This window comes from Anomaloglossus baeobatrachus, chromosome 2, assembly GCF_048569485.1.
Source record: "Anomaloglossus baeobatrachus isolate aAnoBae1 chromosome 2, aAnoBae1.hap1, whole genome shotgun sequence".
NCBI lineage: Eukaryota > Metazoa > Chordata > Amphibia > Anura > Aromobatidae > Anomaloglossus > Anomaloglossus baeobatrachus.
The window spans coordinates 452934441-452956212 of record NC_134354.1 but is presented as its reverse complement, the minus strand read 5'-3'; the positions used below and the strand labels follow the sequence as shown (position 1 = coordinate 452956212).

At 47.4% G+C, this 21772-nt stretch overlaps 2 non-coding genes across 2 annotated transcripts; both read left to right on the top strand.

The window, feature by feature from the left end:
* Positions 1 to 1695: 1695 nt before the first annotated feature.
* On the top strand, positions 1696 to 1910 carry LOC142292784 (small nucleolar RNA U3). The gene has a single exon (XR_012750817.1). It is a non-coding gene; the product is annotated as a small nucleolar RNA U3 (small nucleolar RNA).
* A 17916-nt stretch (positions 1911 to 19826) lies between these two features.
* LOC142292780 (small nucleolar RNA U3) lies at positions 19827 to 20041 on the top strand. Its single transcript, XR_012750813.1, has one exon. It is a non-coding gene; the product is annotated as a small nucleolar RNA U3 (small nucleolar RNA).
* The last annotated feature ends 1731 nt before the right edge of the window (positions 20042 to 21772 follow it).

Below are 21772 nucleotides of genomic sequence, written 5' to 3'. Positions count from 1 at the left end.
GGCAGCGGAACCAATGTGTGTATATACTATATACCGTGTGTACAGTGTGTATATACTGTGTGTGTGACCGGCAGCATGAGGGAGGTGGAGCCACTGTGTGTATATACTATATGCCGTGTGTATATACTATATACCGTGTATACAGTATGTATATACTGTGTGTGACCGAGCAGCATGAGGGCAACAATGCTCTGCCACATGCATGCACGTCTGCACGCAATGCTCTGCATGAACGCACGCAATGCTCTGCCCGGATGCAATGCTCTGCATGCACGCACGCCTGCACACAATGCTCTGCCAGGCTCCCTTTAATGACACCGATATAGGTACAAGTACATGAAAACAAGCAAACATGGATACCCACACACATGGACACATACACAAGCAGACATGAATACACATACACATAGACACACACAGACACTGATACACACATGGATACACCAACACACATGTACACACACAGACACGGATACTCACGGACAAGGATGCACACACAGTATCCATGTCTATCCATGTGTATCTGTCATACACATGGACAGACATGGATACTCACACGGACAAGGATACACATGGACACACACAGACATAGATTTATACACATGGACACAGGCACACACGGACACTTTCACACGGACACAAACAGACACGGATATACACAAACACATAAACAAGCAGACACGGATACACACATGGACACATACTGAAGCAGACACGGATACACACACAGGCACATGGACACATACACACACTGGTACACACATGGATACACACACACAGACAAGGATACATACACGGACAAGGATACACATACAGGGACAGATACACATGGACACAAGTAGATACAGATACACACACGAACACATACATAAGGAGACACATAAAAACACACACAGGCACATGGACACACAGACACGGTTGCACACACATGGACACATACACATGGACACAAGCAGACACAGATTCACACACACACACGAACACATACACATACAGACACGTAAAACACACACATGGACACACATGGACACGTACAGAAACAGACGTATGCACGGATACGCACAGACAGACTTGGACACAAGCAGACACGGATGCATACACACACGCACACACACACTGTAGCCAATGGCGTGCCTTCAGTCTGCACTTCTAGCACTAGAAGTGCCAGAGAGGGGTCATTTAACATTTCTACCTTTGGAACCCAGAGACGGGTTGAATGACCTGAAGGATTTTAGCTAACACCCTGTAATCACCCTCTTTTGTTCTGTAATTAAGCCATTACTGTTGCACCACAGGAGGTTGCTGTTTTCCATTGAGTTTAGCCATTTAGTTTCTAGTTAGTTCTATTCAGTTTATCATCAGTCATTTGACACTCTTTCAGGACTTCAGGGGGGAGCTCGAAATTTCTGGGACTTCTAGTGCTAAAGGGGATTGACTCCGCCTACATCTGGATGTAATCTGCTCTACTATTGGTTGGTAGGTGGAGAGTTTGCAAATTTTCCTGAGAGCAGTTAATACGTTCATATACGTATAGTTATATAGTGGAAAGGACTCTATGTTGAGTCTTCATGTTATAAGTTTGGAATGTCTTTAATTTCCTGTAATGATTATGAATTTCATATAATATTAGAATTCTCCACAATATAAAAGGGGACCCCGTACAGCCTGTACGGCCATGGCAGCAATGAATAGGTTAAGACTATACTTTCAGGGATCATTTCTATAGTGTGTAACTTGAGAAATGTGCTCTAAAGTGTCCAAACTCCCCAACCACGAGGAGGAGCTGCAGTGATCTCTCCTGAGCGTGAAGTGAGCTCTCAGTGCTGCTTCATTGCAGGGGCTGATTGCTGGTGATGAGCGCTCTCCTTCTCTGTTACAGAGGGGGGAGGGGAGGTCACAAGCTGAGTGGTTGGATATTTTTAAACTAGGTGAATGTGAGAACTTATTTTTGATAGTGGAATAGATTTTGATTAATACTGATGAGATCAGTAGATCTTATCCAATAGTTTGTCATGTTTTTATGTACTGTAGTAGATAGAGCTTGGTGGATTAGTAGGCACTACAGCTTTAATTAGTTATGAATTAATCTAACCAATGGATGGTGCAGGTGTTAGAACCTGCAGGTGGTGTTCTCCTATTCCACATCCAACACCAATAGATGGCGTCAGTAATAAGCTATAGCTGGTGTTCTGCTATTTCAGTCCAACACCAATAGATGGCGTCAGTAATAAGCTATAGCTGGTGTTCTACTATTCCAGTCCAACACCATTAGATGGTGCTAGTGTAAGGGGTGGGCAGACCCCTTACAAAGGAGCCCGGAATGTTGATGCTGTTTAATAAAAAAATGTTTTTATTGTATGTATATTGGGTTAGGGTACCCCTAGTGGCCGGGTGGGACGGCTGTCACCACAGTGGAGAGGAGGAGCCGGCAGAAGCAAGGGGAGGGAGGAGAAGTGTTGTTGAGGAAAGTGTGAGATCCAGAAGGCAGTTGGTTGTGGGACGGGAGAGAAGAAGCAGAGCAGGGGCAGAGTGTGGGAGCTGGATAAAGGAGAAGCCGGAGAGTAAAGGAGCGGGCGGAATCTCAAGCGCGAAGCAGACCGGTGTGGATCCGGTTTGTGGGTAGCCATAGTGGGAGCCGGGTGAAGCAGAGTAGCCGGGCACATCCCCACTGGAGAGGACGTCAAGGGCAGGTTTCCCCCAGCTAAAGCAGTGTACAGCCATCTATATCTGCATGTCTGCCGGTTGTGTGAAGAAGCTGTGAACAATAAAGATGCTTTCTGATTTCACTGAAACACGTCTGAAGAGTGTTTCTACGTCGGACGACCGGTGCACCACCACACTCTGCCCCACCATGACATCTCCTGTCCCCAAAGTAACGGCGGAACCAGGGGTAAGCCTGAGAGCAAGGGCCACGACTACAACCCCGGAGGCACCCCTGGCACCCCGTTACATGTGGCGTAGTCGGCAGGATCCGGATTATATGCAAGGGGTCCCGATCCAAGAAGACGGAGATCAACTGGTGCTTAGGGCACAGGATCCGGATTATTGGAGAAGATTCCCGATCCCATGGTGGGAAGAAGAAGCAGTGCCTGCAGCGTTGGACCGGGCACAAGATGGCGGCAAGATGGCCGTCGTCTTCAAGGACATGGAAAGCGCGCGAAAAGTTGGCGCCAAAAGAAGAGCCTGGGGCTGGCCGGTGCCGAAAAAGAAGTTCGGAGTACTCCGCCCAAAGAGGGGAGGTGCCGGTTCCAGGGCACGAATGAAGATATGTGAAGTGGGCGGTGTTCCAGAGAAAAAGAAGAACCGCCGCGGAGGGGTCGACCTGATGTGTGAGACTGGGGGTGGAGTATACCCAAGAGCGGGAAAAGTAGGCCCGCCTCCACTTCCTCCAGCTTCTCCACTGACCCCACCGCCATTACCAGAGACGCTGACTGCAAACAAGATGGAGACCGCAGGAAAGCAGCAAGATGTGGTGGCCGCGCTAGCAGCAACTAACCTGGGCAGAGGACGCCCTAAGCAGACTGCGGCTGCAGCTGCGGAAGGACTTCCTCACAACCTACCGGCTGTACCCGGAGGACCGGAGCGGCCCACGAAAGTTACCTGGGTTACGACCTGGGACGCCGCGACCGGAGAGACCACGACCGAGGTCCGAGCGACTTACACCGCACAGCTGCCGTCGGGAAACAGGCTCCTGGGAACCCCATACCCGTGCCCGGAGATACCCCCGCCAGTCGCGGTGGGATCTTCAACCCACGTACCAGTTCCGGCCCCGGAAGAACCATACGCCCGGGAGCTAGAAAAGGACGAGTGGGGTTTCTTTTGGGATCCAGTACAGCCATCGTCCCAGACCCGGCGGAAGTCCCCATCACCAGAACCCAACCCGGTACAGGAGAGACTACTGGCCGAGACCGTCGCCCGTGAAATGATGGCCGGTCCCCGGAGTGAGGAATTCGAACGCCAGTGTACCGTCGGGACTGTGGTGAAGTTTAACCAGAAAGAAGGCTACGGTTTCATCGAGGATGAAGAGACCGGCGATCACTACTTTTACAATCAGGTGAACCTTAACACCGAGGGCCTACCACAGCGCCTCCACACTTTATACCCGGGAGAGAAGGTGCGGTTCATGAGAGAGGTGGGATGCCGAGGCCTCTTTGCGGTCGGAGTGACCCGGATGCCCACTACCCAAGAGGCTGCCCAATGGCAGCAAGAAATTGAGTGGGAGGAATGCCAATACCGGCGGCGTGCACAGCAAAGACCGGTACTAGCGGAGATCTCCCACCCGAGAAGTACACTGGCTGTAGCCCCGGAAGTCATGCCCGGACCGAGCACTGACCCAGAGAAGGGGACCCCGGCGGTGCTGGCTATACAACAGAGCCTGGTTACTCACCCGGTAATCGTCATGGGCAGCCCCCAGCAATCCCATGCAGCCACCCCGTCACCCCCGTCAGGAGTTGAGGAGACAAGACCGGAGACTGAGACACCGGAGCCAACCGTCAATTATGAGCCCTTCCGGAGGCTGCGCCGGTTGCCTGGACAGTCCTTGTCAGACTATGTGAGGGCTCAACGAGCTGAATGGAAACGAGCTTTGCACCCGGAGTGAAGTGTCCTGATCGGCTTGTTTGAAGACCGGCGTTGTTTTGAACCGGAAGAAGTTTTATTGTTTATCACCGTTTAAGCTGCTGAGCCCGGGGAGAGCCTGCTGCCGGACTGAGCCAGGGGCTCCCTCCGCGTCGTTAAGAAGAAGTTTGTGCTGAAGTTGTGTTCCTGCCGTTTATCATCTAAGACCGGGAGTGCTGCAAAAGCCTCCGGGCGGAAACTCCACTAAGACCGGGAGTGCCTGCCGACGGCCTCCGGGCACGACTAAGACCGGGAGCTTCCAGGAGGAACTCCGGGCGCCGGACTGGTGCGCCCCTTGCGGTTGCCCAAAGGTGAACTTGTTTGTAATTTTATGGAAATGATGTTGTTTCCTTTTTATGTGTAGTTTTGGATGCATGCCTTGCCGGGAGGCTCGGGCTTTAAGAGGGGAGGTATGTAAGGGGTGGGCAGACCCCTTACAAAGGAGCCCGGAATGTTGATGCTGTTTAATAAAAAAATGTTTTTATTGTATGTATATTGGGTTAGGGTACCCCTAGTGGCCGGGTGGGACGGCTGTCACCACAGTGGAGAGGAGGAGCCGGCAGAAGCAAGGGGAGGGAGGAGAAGTGTTGTTGAGGAAAGTGTGAGATCCAGAAGGCAGTTGGTTGTGGGAAGGGAGAGAAGAAGCAGAGCAGGGGCAGAGTGTGGGAGCTGGATAAAGGAGAAGCCAGAGAGTAAAGGAGCGGGCGGAATCTCAAGCGCGAAGCAGACCGGTGTGGATCCGGTTTGTGGGTAGCCATAGTGGGAGCCGGGTGAAGCAGAGTAGCCGGGCACATCCCCACTGGAGAGGACGTCAAGGGCAGGTTTCCCCCAGCTAAAGCAGTGTACAGCCATCTATATCTGCATGTCTGCCGGTTGTGTGAAGAAGCTGTGAACAATAAAGATGCTTTCTGATTTCACTGAAACACGTCTGAAGAGTGTTTGTACGTCGGACGACCGGTGCACCACCACACTCTGCCCCACCATGACATCTCCTGTCCCCAAAGTAACGGCGGAACCAGGGGTAAGCCTGAGAGCAAGGGCCACGACTACAACCCCGGAGGCACCCCTGGCACCCCGTTACACTAGTAATAAGCTATAGCTGGTGTTCTCCTACTCTAGTCCACCACCAATAGATGACGCTAGTAATAAGCTGTAGCTGGTGTTCTGCTATTCCAGTCCAACACCAATAGATGGCATGTTATGAGAAAAATGCTCAAAAAATGAGCCATTAAGGTGGACATGGTGTCAGTGTGAATACAGCTGAATCCGTGTCTGCACAACTCAAGAATTAATCAAAGACCAGGAGAAATTCAAGTAATTGTGCAAAATACAAAATGTATTATTCATGATCACACACAACAAAAGACAATATCACAGAATAAAATCTACCAAGAGATATAGGGGGAGTACAAGATGTATGACAGACCATTAAATGACAGGTGGTAAAAAATCCCATTAACCCCTCATCAATCCACAAGGTCCTAATGGGTTAGATATAATATAAGACCCAGGATAAGGGTTGAATAAAGGGGTAGAGAGGGGAGGGAACAAAACTGAAAGGTTCTCATAATAGTCCACTGAAAATTTTAAATTGCATGTGCACAAGGCTGGACAGGGTCCCCAATGTAGCCATGATTCAAATGCAAAGTTAAAAAAAATAATAGTAATATAGAAGGATCATAATTACCTAAAGTGCAGGTGTAGAACAGGGGAACCCCAATCCAGTCAAACATCAGTAAAGAATACCCATAGAAAAATGCAGGATCACCACCAACACGCGTTTCGCAAAGGTACTGTTGCTTTCTCAAGGAGGAAGATCCTAATGGTGAATCTATCCCTGTAGGTTTAAATAGCCTCTCCATTAACTGTGATCCCCGTCCGGTGTGATATACTACCGTCGAGACGGAAGACATCATGCTCAGAAAAAGTGCCGCCCATTCCCCTGATGATAGGGTGCATAAAGTGTAAGGGGCGGGTGGAATCAGAATAATCCCAGAGGTACTGCCTAGGGGCAGGCTAGAGCAGGATCAAGTGTTACAGGGGACGCGTCGCTCCAGCAAAGACAGAGCACGTGTCAACAGTCATATCAGGTGGAAAGTATACGTCAGGACCGGGATCGGAAAATACCCACCCAATAGCCTGTGAGGAGGTCAGTGTGCCAAATGACAATGCACCGCCCATTACCCTGATAGGGAAATACAGGTAGGAAAGGGGGAGGCATAAAACTAGGGTGAGGATCAGGACAAATGGTGTTCTGGTATTCCAGGAAGTCCCGCCCCGTGGCCAGGCCAGAAAACGGCGTGGCGTCAGAGACGCGTCACCTCGGCAACCACATGGCCCATCACAACAGCGCAGCGAGAGCGCGCCGTGGCCGAAGCCTAAGCAGACCCGCCCTGCCTACAACAGACCGTGCCACCGAATATGCGCGCTCCCAGGGACGCGTCATCCAGGGAACCGCACATGCGCATCCGCAGCACGGCTGTCGACAGGGAGAGGATATTAGGGAAATAGAAATTCCTATTCCACGTCCAATACCAATAGATGGCGTCAGCAATAGCCTGTAGCTAATGTCCAACACCAATAGATGGCGTATTATGAGAAAAATTCTCAAAAAATAAGCCATTAAGGTAGACATGGTGTCAGTGTGAATACAGCCGAATCCGTGTCTGCACTACTCAAGAATGAATCAAAAACCAGGAGAAATTCAAGTAATTGTGCAAAATACAAAATGTATTATTCATGATCACACACAACAAAAGACAATATCACAGAATAAAATCTAGCAGGAAATATAGGGGGACTACAAGATGTATGACAGACCATTAAATGAAAAAATCCAATTAACCCCTCATGTATCCACAAGGTTCTAATGGGTTAGATATAGTACAACACCCAGGATAAGGGTTGAAGGGACCTTATCCTGGGTGAGGTATTATATCTAACTTATTATGACCTTCTAATTAGATGTCTTCTATCCAAAGAAGAAAACTATACACCCTATATAATGATAGTCAAGTTTATTTATTTACAAAAGTTAAAAACACAAAAAAAACAATGAAAGAGGGGTATATTGTCATGAACAGGACAAAAAAAGCCTATCTGCAGCATACACTGCAATAATGATATAGATAACACGGGTTGCTCTTTGGTTTAAATAGGGGGTTCTAATGTATCTGAGACTTCAAATAGATCTGAGGTTTGATATAAAAATCCATTAAATGAATGTCATTTGTCATATAAGTATATCCATAAAGCAGTATATACCACAAAGTGGAAATATGTGCTAATTGCAAAGTATAAAGTGCAATGTGAAAGAAAAGTAGAGTACAATCATCCAAAATTGGTATAAAGGGCTAGCACGTAATATGATGAACATTTTTGAGTAGTACTATGGCATTTCACAAAGAATCACAGAATTCTGAGTATGATTTCTTTAGCCTGGAAAGGACCATCTGGTTGCATCCATAAAATTGCATAATACAAAAAGGAGCAACCTCCTCATCCCAATTATAGTGAGATTACATAACACAATGTGAAAAAGGAGGTCAAAACAATGGAGGTCAAAACAGGTAAAGTTCTTACTGCAGAGGCATACTACAAACTTACAGCATTAACTAGTTAGTACCTGGATTAAGCAATACATAGGAACAAATACCATTGCTTCAAATATATAAGTTTATATTTACAATCAAAAGGTAAGGAAAACCTCAGCTCTCCCAATCCATATACCACCTGGGCTTCTAATTGAGGATGGTGCAAGACAGTTGGCTCTTTGTCCGAGGGCACATAGAATCCAGCTGCAAAAAAAGGTTTTCCAGCATCACGTCCCGAGTGAATAAAAACAGTCTTTATTTCTTCACATTAAAACAGCATATTGGTGGGATATCCAGTGCAATAAAATGTGTTTTGCGCGTTTTGAACCGAAGGACTTTGGAAGCCGAAACACGTGTAGGGAGTTTGACCATGGTGATCATCTGTTATATGCTGCAAGTATATGGTGCGCTATATAACCAAGACGAATATATTGTATGCCCTTATGTAATCCTTATGGGTTCCCTGTGGAATCTAAAATGGGCGGACTAGATGGGTTATTTACCAATATGGGACTTGATGTACAACCTTTCCCCTGCAGAAACATGATTTTAGTGACCCCTAGTGGTATGTTAACTTTATGCAGCATGAACATATGTCAAAATGTTCTTTTGTTTAAAATGTGATCCCAGTCTTTTTGGTATTTTGTACAATTTTTGCATTTGATACATGTATATATTCTTCCATTAATGAACTTCTAATACTATACACACTTTTAATATTGCATATTTAATAATAAAAAAAATTTCAGACATGCAAATATTGGCCATTTTATCGTTTTTCCTGTTTTTGAACCACTTTGTTGTCCACGATTTTGCCCTATAAATTAGTCCCTACATGCCATCATATATGATGACAACTCCTATGTTTTGATTATATCACAGTAATTGAGTTGTTAGAGCAATGCATGTTGTTGTACTGTAAACACTTATTTATAGTCATATACATGTAGACAAGTAAATGTTGAAAACTAAATATACCTGTGATGCTACCACTAGGGAGGCACAGAAACTCAGGGAGGATGGAATGCTCCTGAGTATAGTCTAGCGCAAGCCCACTAGAGGTCACTAGCACCAATGCGGAGATGCAACAGAGTGGTCAGTAAGCCTAAGGTCGGTGTCGGGAAGTCATGTCTGTACAGAGGAGCAAGCAAAGCCGGACTCGGGTGAGAGCAGAGGGTTACAAGGCCTGGAGGTAACATCAAGGGTTAGAGGGAAGCAGAGATGAAGTCAGAGTACACACCAAGGTCAAAAGCCAAGCAGACAAGTAAGTATGGAGGAGGGAGCTGAGCGGGGATTACAAGCGGAAAGCGGGTACAGAAACAGGAGAAGTAAGACAAGACTGAATGGAACGGAGGTCTGGGGGAAAGCGGTACAGAGACAGGGAAATCAGACAAGAAGGGATGGAACGGAGGTGAGATTAAGGAGTACTTGGAAGCGGGACAAGATCAGAAACTCATAGGAACCAGGAAGCGCACTCTGCAAAACAGGAACTATTACTGGCAGTGTTCAGAGAGAAACAAGTCCAATAAAAACCAACGTGACCCCCGGAAGGAGACCAGACAGAATAGGCTCCTCCCACATGACCTAACCCCTGGGGCAAACCGACAGAAGGAAAATAAACACATACAGTGGTTCTGGACAAGCAAAGCCATGAGAGAGTCATGAAATACTCTCCTACAAAAATAGGCTTAATGACGACAATTCCATTTGTTTAACAGACATTAACCAGCAGCTGGGCGATAGTTATGAAAAACAAGTAGCACATAATACAAAATTAATAAATATACATGTGAACAATTCTTACATTCATCCCTTTTGGAATGCTAGTTTCATATAACAATATCCACTTTGCTTCCCCATTGCGTAGATCCCGCAACCTATCTCCTCCCTTTCTCGACTTAGGAACCCATTCTATTATATTCATACGAAAAGCATTGACATTGCCTGCATGCTCCTGCAAAAAATGTTGAGAAGCTCCAAATAAACTCTTGTAGTTGGATTCTGTGCATAATATACATGTTCAGCTATATGTTTTCTGAAAATACAGATAGTGCAGCCTATATACAGTGAGGAAAATAAGTATTCGATACACTGCCGATTTTGCACGTTTTCTCCACCTTCAAAGAATGGAGAGGTCTGTAATTTTTATCGTAGGTACACTTCAACTGTGATAGGTAGAATCCCACCACAAATACAGAGAATCATATGGTATGATTTTTAAATAATGAATTTGCATTTTATTGCATGAAATATGTATTTGATCTATCAACCAGCAAGAATTCTTTCTCTCACAGACCTGTTATTTTTTCTTTAAGAAGTCCTGCTACTCTGGGCTCATTACCTGAATTAAATGCTCCTGTTTAAACTTGTTACCTGTGTAAAAGACACCTGTTTACACATTCAATCAATCACTTTCCAAGCTCTCCTCCATGGCTAAGACCAAAAAGCTGTCTAAGGACACCAGGGACAAAATTGTAGACCTGCACAAGGCTGGTAGGGACTACAGGAGAATAGGCAAGCAGCTTTGTGAGAAGGCAACAACTGATTGCGCAATTATTATTTATTATTATTGTGTCACATGACCTGATGACGTGTCGCCACCTGATTGGCCGCGAGTGACGTCATCGGATGACGCAGCCGCAAGTGTTGGGGACGTGGCTTAAACTTTAAATAGCGCGACCAGGAGAATGGCGGCGCGCTCGGATCATTCTGAACTTGCTGGTGAATGTGTGTGGACACCCGCCATCTTGGCTCCACCTGTAACACCCGCCATTAGCTTCCCGCAATTCCGTGACCTGTGTTCAGCGAGAGGGTTACTCCGCAGTTAGGACAGGTCACTTAGGTAGGTGCTGTGCTTACTGCTACCTGTTGTCCGTCAAGAGGGTTACTCCGCAACTAGAACAGGTAGCTTAGGCAGGTGCTCTGCAGGAATACAGTCTGGTTACAGAGAGAGAGTTATTACGCAGCTAGAGCAGACTGCTAGGCTGGTACCGCACACACCGCGGCCCGGATAATGAGAGGGTTACCACACTTCCCGGTAGGCCACCTAAGGGTGCTTTCACACATCCGTTTTTTGCCGTCAGGCACAATTCAGCAAATATCGGGTAAAACGGATCCGGCGCCGGATGCATTTTTTTCCTCGTTGAATTCTATTAGCACCAGATTGTGCCTGATGCCCTAGCGTTGCATCCGGCGAAATTTCTGTGTCCGGCTGCTGGAAAGGACGCACAAAGGAATGTTTTTGTCACTGGCAAAAAAAATGCACCACGCCGGATCCGGCACCGTGCGGCGTATTGTAAAATTAAAGCCTATGGGTGCCGGATCCGTCGTAATGCGGAAAAAAACGCATTCCACCGACGGATTTGTTTTTTTTATAACTGAGCATACTCAGATGAGATGTCAATTCCTTTCTGGTTAGAAAATATCTCTCTCTTTGTCTGTCGATTTCTCTCTGTTAGTCGGTCGGTCTCTCTCTCTTTCTGTCGGTCGGTCTCTCCCTCTCACCCCCTCTCTCATACTCAGCGATCACCGATCACCAGCGCGGCACTGCATAGCTGTCACAAAGCTCCCGCGGCTTCTCCTGCTTTGAAAATGCCGGCTGCTCATTATTCCATCTCGTATTTACTGCGTTTCCTGCCCACCGGCACCTATGATTGGTTGCAGTCAGATGCGCCCCCACGCTGAGTGACAGCTGTCTCACAGCAACCAATCACAGCCGGCGGTGGGCAGGTCTAAATCTTGCAGTAAAATAAATAGTTTAAAAAAAACGACATGCAGTCCCCCCAATTTTGATACCAGCCAAGGTAAAGCCACTCGGCTGAGGGCTGGTATTCTCAGGATGGGGAGCCCCACATTATGGGGAGCCCCCCAGCCTAAAAATATCAGCCAGCAGCCACCCGGAAATGCTGCATCCATTAGATGTGACAGTCCCGGGACTCTACCCGGCTTATCCTGATTGCCCTGATGCGGTGGCAATCGGGGTAACAAGGAGTTAATGGCAGCCCATAGCTGCCACTAAGTCCTAGCTTAGTGATGGCAGGCATCTATGAGACACCCCCCATCACTTAACTGTAGTAAAAGTAAATAAACAGCTCTGGTACATCAGAAGCTGACAGGAGCGGCCGTAGAACTCCACCGCTCACTCTGAGCTCCACGGAGCAACTGAAGTAAGTTGCACTGTCAGCGGTGACGTCACTTAGGTTACCTGCGGCCACAGCTGGATTCTTGGTACAAACTGCTACAACGGATCATTTTTTTTACCCGATCTGTCGCATCAGTTTTACCACAATCTGCACATGACTGCAAAAACCAGATGTGTGAAAGTGACTCGCCCACCCCAGGGCTATGGGACACCCGGTGCCGGGCCGGACTAGTCCGGGGGGTCGTCAGTGGTGGCTGGGGCCGACTCCGTACCCTGGTGGGGTCAATTAATATGGCTTCAGTGTTGGGGGTGATTAAAGTTTATAATATTCGTGACGCCACCTGTGGTTTGCGGCTATTAATCCGCCGCTGCTGTATGGGGCCTCCGGGGCTGATGGAATGGCAGATTGGATGGTCCTGCTCCCCACAGGTGGAGCGGTACCCCGGGGCAACAGTTGGTGCTTGTAAGTGTCTATGCAGTGATGGAAGTCTATGCAGGCGAAATAACTGAGGCAACTCCAGAGGGTGCAATTTCAAGGTGTTTACTCACAGTTCCTGGTAGGTGCACACTGGTGCCTCTGGACTGCTGAGACCCACTGTCAGGGACATCCGACGATCCTGGGTAGATCTGAAGGTAAAAGCCGGTACACCCCCCTATTGTGTCTCTTTTCTTCAGCTGACTTCTGAGCCTCACCCTTGTTGGCTGAACCTGGCTTGGCCTCCACTACAGCCTCCGGGCCAGGGGCTTGCCTGTCGGTAGTTTTACCCCCTTTCCAGAGGTTCTGCTGTGGGCTGTGGCCCGGGGAGTTTGCAACTTACCTGGGCCTCGGTTTTTACTTTTGGAGTTGACTTCTCCTCCTCCGGTTTCTAGGGACCGTCCCCTGTGTGCAGCTTGATCCCTCCACCGATGTTCCTGTGGAACAGGCCACGAGCCTGAAAGCTATCTGTGGCCCTGGAATCCCTTCTTTTCTCTACTTGGTGTCACCTGGACCTTCTGGGTCCCAGGGTCTTCACCAGCAAGCGTCACTTTCTTCTCTTGCTCCTGACTGACTAGAGCTCTTCTCCTTTCAGCTCTCTCTGCAGACTCACACTTCTCACTTCTCTGCCTCCCTGAGGTAAACTGAAACTCTCTCTCACTTGACCTTCCTTACTACTCTGCTCTCGGGTTGCTCCTCCCACCCCCCAGTTGCTAAGCTACCACCCTATGGGAGCAGGGATGGGTCTTACGGCCCCTCCCAGCATGCAGCATGGGAGGGTTGCTGCCACTGTCCCTGGTCCCTGTGTGTACCTAACAATGGTGTAGTGCAAATTTGCCTATGGACCGGCGTTCACCCCTTTCCTTACCCAGGATGGGACATCACACCGCTGGATGGGGTGCAATGTTCTTGTTGCGACGGAAGCCTCAGGGGCGCCACAAAAGCACCCTAAGGGAGAATGCTTTTAGCACAGTGTGCATTCACCACTTAGTTGTTTTTCTTTTTGCTTAGTCTCTGTGGAAGCTAACAGAGGTTACGACGACTTTTGCATAATCCCTGTGACATTAACAGGGGTTATCGCCATTTTTCCTACACTCCTGTGTGGCGTAACACAGGTAGTGATGGTGCACCTCAGAAACTGAGTTTAAGTCGCTGAGTTCTGCCTTGCCCTTTGGGTTATTTAGCAGTAGAATATCTCACTGCACCGTGGACCCCGGGCTACGTTTGCAAATTCCGTTATATATTATTTGCAAACAGTCAGCCCTCATAACAGGTAGCTAGAGAAATGTGTGGGTCTGGCTACCTACATACCCCCCGCCTATGGATTTGTCACTTGATATGTGTTTATTGGAGTCTGTGCTCGACATGTGGAGAGACTGCAGCCAGCAGGGGAAGTGCTGGGCTGTGAGAAAGAGCCTTTGCGAGAGGTCCTGTGTGTTCACTGGCAGGACTAAAGTGGGCTTTACACGCTACGATATCGTTAATGAATTATCGTTGGGGGTCACGTTGTTTGTGATGTACATCTGGCGTCATTAACGATATCGCAGTGTGTGACACTTATGTGCGACCCAAAACGATCGCAAAAGTGGCAAAAATCGTTTGCCGTGGAGAGGTCGTCCTGATTCAAAATATCGTTTTCTTCTCATTAGCGATGTTGTTCCTCGTTCCTGCGGCACCACACATCGCTATGTGTGATACCGCAGGAGTGAGGAATATCTCCTTACCTGCCTCCACCGGCTATTCGGAAGGAGGTGGGCGGGTTGTTTACTTCCCGCTCATCTCCGCCCCTTCGCTTCTATTGGACGGCTGCCGTGTGACGTCGCTTTGACACCACACGACCCGCCCCCTTAGAAAGGAGGCGGATCGCTGGCCACAGCGATGTCGCAGGACAGGTAAGTCCATGTGACGGCGGTAAGCGGGGTTGTGCGCGACGGGCATCGATTTGCCCGGGTCGCACAACCGACGGGGGGTACGATCGCTTGCGATCTCGCAAGCGAGATCGCAGCGTGTAAAGCCCGCTTTAGTGTGTGGAGGCTGCCATACCTCAACTGCGGGTGTACCGCAAGCAAGACAGACCAGAAATCTGAGTTGGTGAGAAGCAGCCTCTGAGAAAGTGGGGAGAGGCTGCTAAACTATCAGAGGTATTGAAGCATCTGGAAGGAACACCAGCTGAGGAAGATGAGGGTTCACTTCAACTTACTAGAAGGGAGTGGAGGCTGAGTGAGCTACATTAGGATACTGGAGGTGTATCCAAACCTTCCAAACCTGTGTGGGCGAACTGAGAAGGTAACGGTTTACAAATCTGTGTTATGTATATGTGAAGCCGGAAGAGGCTTCATGTTGTTTCTTGAGAAGAAGTCTGAGTCTACAGGTAGCTTTACACGCTGCGAGATCGCTCAAGCGATCTCGTTGGGGTCACGGAATTTGTGACACACATCCGGCCGCTTTAGCGATGTCGTTGTGTGTGACACCTGTGAGCGATTTTGAATAGTCGCAAAAACGTTCAAAATCGTTCATCGGTGACATCACCCCCTCTTCCCAGTTATCGTTGCTGCTGCAGTAACGATGTTGTTTGTCGTTCCTGTGGCAGCACACATCGCTATGTGTGACGCCGCTGGAACGACAAACATCTTCTTACCTCCATCCACCGGAAAAGGAGGAAGGAAGGAGGTAGGCGGGATGTTCCGGCCGCTCATCTCCTCCCCTCCTTTTCTATTGGGCAGCGGTTCAGTGACGCTGCTATGACGTCGCTGTGACGCTGAATGAACCGCTCCCTCAGAAAGGAGGCGGTTCGCTGGTCACAGCGACGTCGCTGCACAGGTATGTGTGTGTGACGCTGCCGTAGCGATAATTGCTCGCTACGGCAACGATCACCACATATCGTTACAACGACGGGGGCAGGTGCTATTGCACGCGACATCGCTAGCAATTGCTAGCGATGTCGCAGCGTGTAAAACGGCCTTACCTCACATCACAACAAAGTGAGTAATCCCCATCAAATTCAGTGAGTGCAATGTCACAATCTGGAGAAACTTTGTTGTTGCAGTTTCTTCTCCCCAAGTCATCTAGGATGTTATTCGTTCACTTTCCTCATTTGTTGTCCATGTGTCTTCTTTAGAGCTTACTGTAGAGGGGTTCATTAAAGGGAACCTGTCACCATTTTTTTGGGCTATAAGCTGTTGGCACCACCACTGGGCTCTTATATACAGCATTCTAACATGCTGTATATAAGGACCCAGGCCACTGGGTACAACATAAAAAATACTTTATTTGGGCTCATGCGCATGTTGCGTTATTGCATGCATTTACGCTGCGTATTGCACTGCAGCGTAAATGCATGCGTCCTACGTCTCTTGCACAATCTATGAAGATTGTGCATGGTACGTGCGCACGTTGCTTTTATGAACGCGACGATTTAGGTGCTCAAATTTTGCCCCAAATCCGTGCGTTCATAAAATAAGCATGTCAATTATTCCATGCGCTATGGATGCAGCTCCCACTCTGTCTATGGTGGGGGCAGCAGCCAAAGCGCATGAAATCGGCTTTTTTCTACAAAAAAACTGGAGGTGTGCCGACCCCGTGCCAGCAGCCGGGCCGCTGCTCGGATCCGGATCCGCGGTGGCTCAAGGGGTCTCCGGACCCAGGGGGTTGCGCGGCCACTCGATGAAAAGGAGGGCTGCTATGTACAGTGGGATTAGAAGTTTGTGACGCCACCCACAGTGCGTGGTACGATAAGGTACCACCACTGCTGTTAGGGACACCCGGTTGCAATGGTGAGGCAGCAAGATGTTTAACCCACGGAGGGGTTTTTTGCCCCGGGAGCCCGGTGATGGTGGTGAAGGGGTACCGTTGGGGAGGAAAGGGTTTCTGCGTACTCACTCAGTCCAAGAATACTGACACCAACAACTTGTAAACAAGAATTCTGAACTCCGCTGCAGCAAGGAGGGAGCACGCTGGGATCCGTGCCCTTGGTGTTGCTTGCTAGCCTGTGACCTTTTCCGTGGCACCTTCTTCACTAGTTGGACCCTGTAGTGTGGAACTAGTCGGGTCCCGCTCACCCGTATGGCTAACGGAGTGAGCTTGCTCTCAGGGTTCACGCTTGGAATTTTCTGGACTGTGTTTGGGAAAGTCCAATCCCATCGGTGCGCTAGTACCCCTATTTTGGAGCGTGTGAGGGATGAATCCTGAAGACTTCACCCCCGTCGGGTAAATTACCGGGCTGCGTGAAGCTACTTCCCGGCCTATGGTCCACGTATCCCGTCGTGCCTTGGCCCCTGCCTGGAGATTGCTCAAGGCCACCGGCTGCCCTCCTCAGCAGATCCGTGCCCTTTGACACGATCCCCTGCGACCGGGGTTCTAGTTCCTACCAGGCCCAGACCAACGTCTGCCACCTAGTATTCTACAAGGAGCCCAGCTCCTGACCTCCTCTCTCCTCTCCTCACACTTCACTTCCCTTTCTTCTTCTTCTTCTGACACTTCTCACTTCCCCTTACCAACCCCCCAAGTGGGTTGCCCTATTCCCTTCAGTTCCCCCAATGGCGTGTCTGGTGGGTGTGGTGCAAAGTGTTCCTAGGATTTTGACTGGCTTGGCTCTTAGCAACACCAACAGACAGGGATCCGTAACCAAGGAGGATGCCGATACCGTGCAGAAGGGCAGATAACCCTATCACAATAACCTGTGACGACCTGATAGGCCAGGGCGTCACAAATCCATTATGCAGTGTTTCTACAGCAATTTGAAGCACACAAGTGCTGTCAAATTGCTGCAGAATATTCAGCAGTTACGTGTGCATGAGCTCTAATACTCACCTAGAAGGTCGCTTTGGTGCACAACGGTCGGATGGGTGGCGTCGTTCTCCGGGACCGGTGCCTGCGCACTACAATACTTTGATCTGCCCTGAGCAAGGCAGATCAAAGTGCGCCTGCGCAGGACCTCAATGCCAGTGAGTGTGTATGATGTAGACGTGTCATGCACAGCGGCTTCAGAATAAGGAAGACCAAGATGGCTGAAAGGGGAAACGCCTGTCCCGGAGAACGGCGCCAGCCATCCGACCGTTATGCACCGAAGCGACCTTCTAGGTGAGTATTATAAAGTGTTTTTTATGTTATACCCAGTGGCCTGAGCTCTTATATACATAAGAAAAAATACTAATTGAAAAAATACTGATTGAAAAAGATACAAATACTGAAAATATGTTTCTGATCTAATTTTCATGCCTACCGAAAATGTATCTTCTATGGCGCTCCAAGTATGTGTGTTTCTAATTTCAATATTGCGGTTTTATATATATATATATATATATATATATATATATATATATATATATATATAATTTTTATTATTTTTTTTATTATTACTTATGTTAAACTCATCACGTGTTTTGAATAATACACTATTCTTCAGTTCTTACCTTTTTTCTGTAAACCTCTCTATAAAAGGTACTCCCTTGGTTTCTGTAAAGTTCCTTTCCCTGAAGAAGGAGACAGTTGAGGTCTCCGAAACGCGTAGGCATGAAATAAAAGAATTGTTTATCTGATACTGATGTTTATGGTCTTCAGCACGGCAAAGAAACCTGTTTTTCTCCAGTTTCCCTTTTGACGGACAAGGATACACAGAGACACACACAAATCAAAAAGGTCCGTAGAGCCTCTGTTAGGAATCTCAACACAGAAACCAGCCAGATATCCCTCTGGGAACGGCCCAGCCAAGGGGTGACTTTTTTTAGGAGACCACCATAACCACCATATTAAGTGGCCCTTTTAGTCCATATCCAACTTTTTGACAAGTTTAAAGATATGACAAGGGAAATACCAAGGCCAGGTATACATCCACAGACAGCTGTTTAGGAGAATTGCCCCTCATCAGTGTGAAGTACAATTCTGGCTGGGTGGGAGCAATGCCTAGTAGACCAACAAAACAAAACAATCACTGATCTCGGGGAGACCAGCCAGAGAAAACACTGCAGGCAGCCAGCAAGGGGAGACCAGCACATAAAAACACACACAGGCACATGGACACACACAGACACAGATACACACACATGGACACATACACATGAACACAAGCAGACACAGATTCACACACACACACGAACACATACACATGCAGACACGTAAAAACACACACATGGATACAAATGTACACATACAGAAACAGACGTATGCACGGATACACATAGACAGACTTGGACACAAGCAGACACGGATATATATATACACACACACATACACACTCACCTCCGGGTCCGTAGGTTTCCAGTAGTGATGTGTCAGTCGTGAACGATCCGACACAAAGATCCGGCTCCCAGCTGTGACTGACAGGAGTCGGATCACCAATGAGAGCCACTAGAATATCTAAATGGCTCTTTTTGCCGCTGAAACCCCGCCCACCCGTGGCAAAACTCCGCCTACTCAACAACCTAATTAGTCACTTGTAAGTGGGTGGGGTTTAGCCATGGGTGGGCTGGGTTTTTGCGGCGTTACTATAATCTTAAATATGTGTTCACCTGGGGTGAACACATATTTAATAAGGAGCCGAGAACAATCTGAAAGATCCGGCTCTTTTTGGTGAGCTGAGCCATGGGAACCAGATCACCAAAAAGAGCCGGACTGCCCATCACTAGTTTCCAGCCTTAGATCGCAGGGGAAGCATATCGTGGTTACAGCCACTTGGCCATAGTCATGAATGCCAAACTGTACCCAATGACGTGCCTTCAGTCTGCACTTCTAGAGGGGCTTGACTCCGCCCACATCCGGATGTAATCTGCTCTACTATTGGTTGGTAGGTGGAGAGTTTGCAAATTTTCCTGAGAGCAGTTAATACGTTCATATACGTATAGTTATATAGTGGAAAGGACTCTATGTTGAGTCTTCATGTTATAAGTTTGAAATGTCTTTAATTTCCTGTAATGACTATGAATTTCATATAATATTAGAATTCTCCACAATATGAAAGGGGACCCCGTACAGCCTGTACGGCCATGGTGGCAAAGAATAGGTTAGGACTATACTTTCAGGGATCATTTCTATAGTGTGTAACTTGAGAAATGTGCTCTAAAGTGTCCAAACTCCCCAACCACGAGGAGGAGCTGCAGTGACCTCTCCTGAGCGTGAAGTGAGCTCTCAGTTCTGCTTCATTGCAGGGGCTGATTGCTAGTGATGATCGTTCTCCTTCTCTGTTACAGAGGGGGGAGGGGAGATCACAAGCTGAGTGGTTGCTTCTTTTTACAGTTGGTGTAAAAAAGAACTTGGAATAGAGTTTGGTCAATAATGATGAGATCAATAGATTATATTATATCTGATAGTATGAATCATACATTTTTATGTACTGTAATATAAAGAGCTTGGTGGATTAGTAGGCATTACAGCTTTAATTGGTTATGAATTAAGCTAAACAATGGATGGTGCAGGTGTTAGATCCTGCAGGTGGTGTTCTCCTATTCCACATCCAACACCAATAGATGGAGTCAGTAATAAGTTATAGCTGGTGTCCTGCTATTCCAGTCCAACACCACTAGATGGCGCTAGTAATAAGCTATGGCTGGTGTTCTATTCCACATCTAACACCAATAGATGGAGTCAATAATAAGCTATAGCTGATGTTCTCCTATTCCACGTCCAAAACACCAATAGATGGCGTCAGTAATAAGCTGTAGCTGATGTCCTGCTATTTCAGTCCAACACCAATAGATGGAGTCAGTAATAAGCTATAGCTGGTGATCTCCTATTACACGTCCAACACCAATAGATGGCGCTAGTAATAAGCTATGGCTGGTGTTCTGCTATTCTAGTACAACACCAATAGATGGCGTATTATGAGAAAAATTCTCAAAAAATAAGCCATTAAGGTGGACACGTTGTCAGTGTGAATACAGCTGAATCCGTGTCTGCACTACTCAAGAATTAATCAAAAACCAGGAGAAATGCGAGTAATTGTGTAAAATACAAAATGTATTATTCTTGATCACACACAACAAAAGACAATATCACAGAATAAAATCTACCAGGAGATATAGGGGGACTACAAGATGTATGACAGACCATTAAATGACAGGTGGGTTAGATATAATACAACACCCAGGATAAGGGTTGAAGGAACCTTATCCTGGGTGTTTTATTATATCTAACCCAGTAGGACCTTGTGGATTGATGAGGGGTTAATGGGATTTTTTACCACCTGTCATTTAATGGTCTGCCATACATCTTGTACTCCCTCTATATCTCCTGGTAAATTTTATTCTGTGATATTGTTTTTTGTTGTTGTGTGTGATCAGGAATAATACATTTTGTATTTTGATTACTTCTTGAGTAGTGCAGACACGGATTTACCTGTATTCACACTGACACCGTGTCCCTTAATGGCTCATTTTTTGAGAAATGTTCTCATAATATCTCTTTCTGTGTTTTTCACACTGTATTCTCAATTGAGTATGGATTTCAGCGCTCGTGATCAGGTGTGGCACGCACGTTTTGATGACGTCCTGAACGATCACCGCAACAGCACGAATAGTGATGTTGACCCACTTAATTATGAAGCAACTATTTTAAAATATAAGGAACTTCTTAAAAAAAGGTTCAAAATATGCTGGAACCGCGCTTTATTAGCTCGGTATTTGGACAAAGACATGATCCCCCGTGGGCTACGTGTCCAGATATTCCCTCCCTTCCCGGTGGAGGACACCTCTTTCCGTGAAAAGTGGGAGTCTCTAGCTCATGTTTGCTCTAGGGGTTTGTTGTCTTTGCTAAAGGACCATAATAGTGCATCCCCGACCACCATGGAGGCAGAACTGGAGGAATTGGAGAGGTCCATCAAAAATTGTTCGGCTGAATGTATTGTCAAGATGGAAGCGGAGATTGAGCAAGATCTTTCCAAATTGGAGAAGGAAATTAGTGGCCAAAAACTAAAAAAGTTCAATAGAGATCTTTTGGATTATACCAATGCAACAG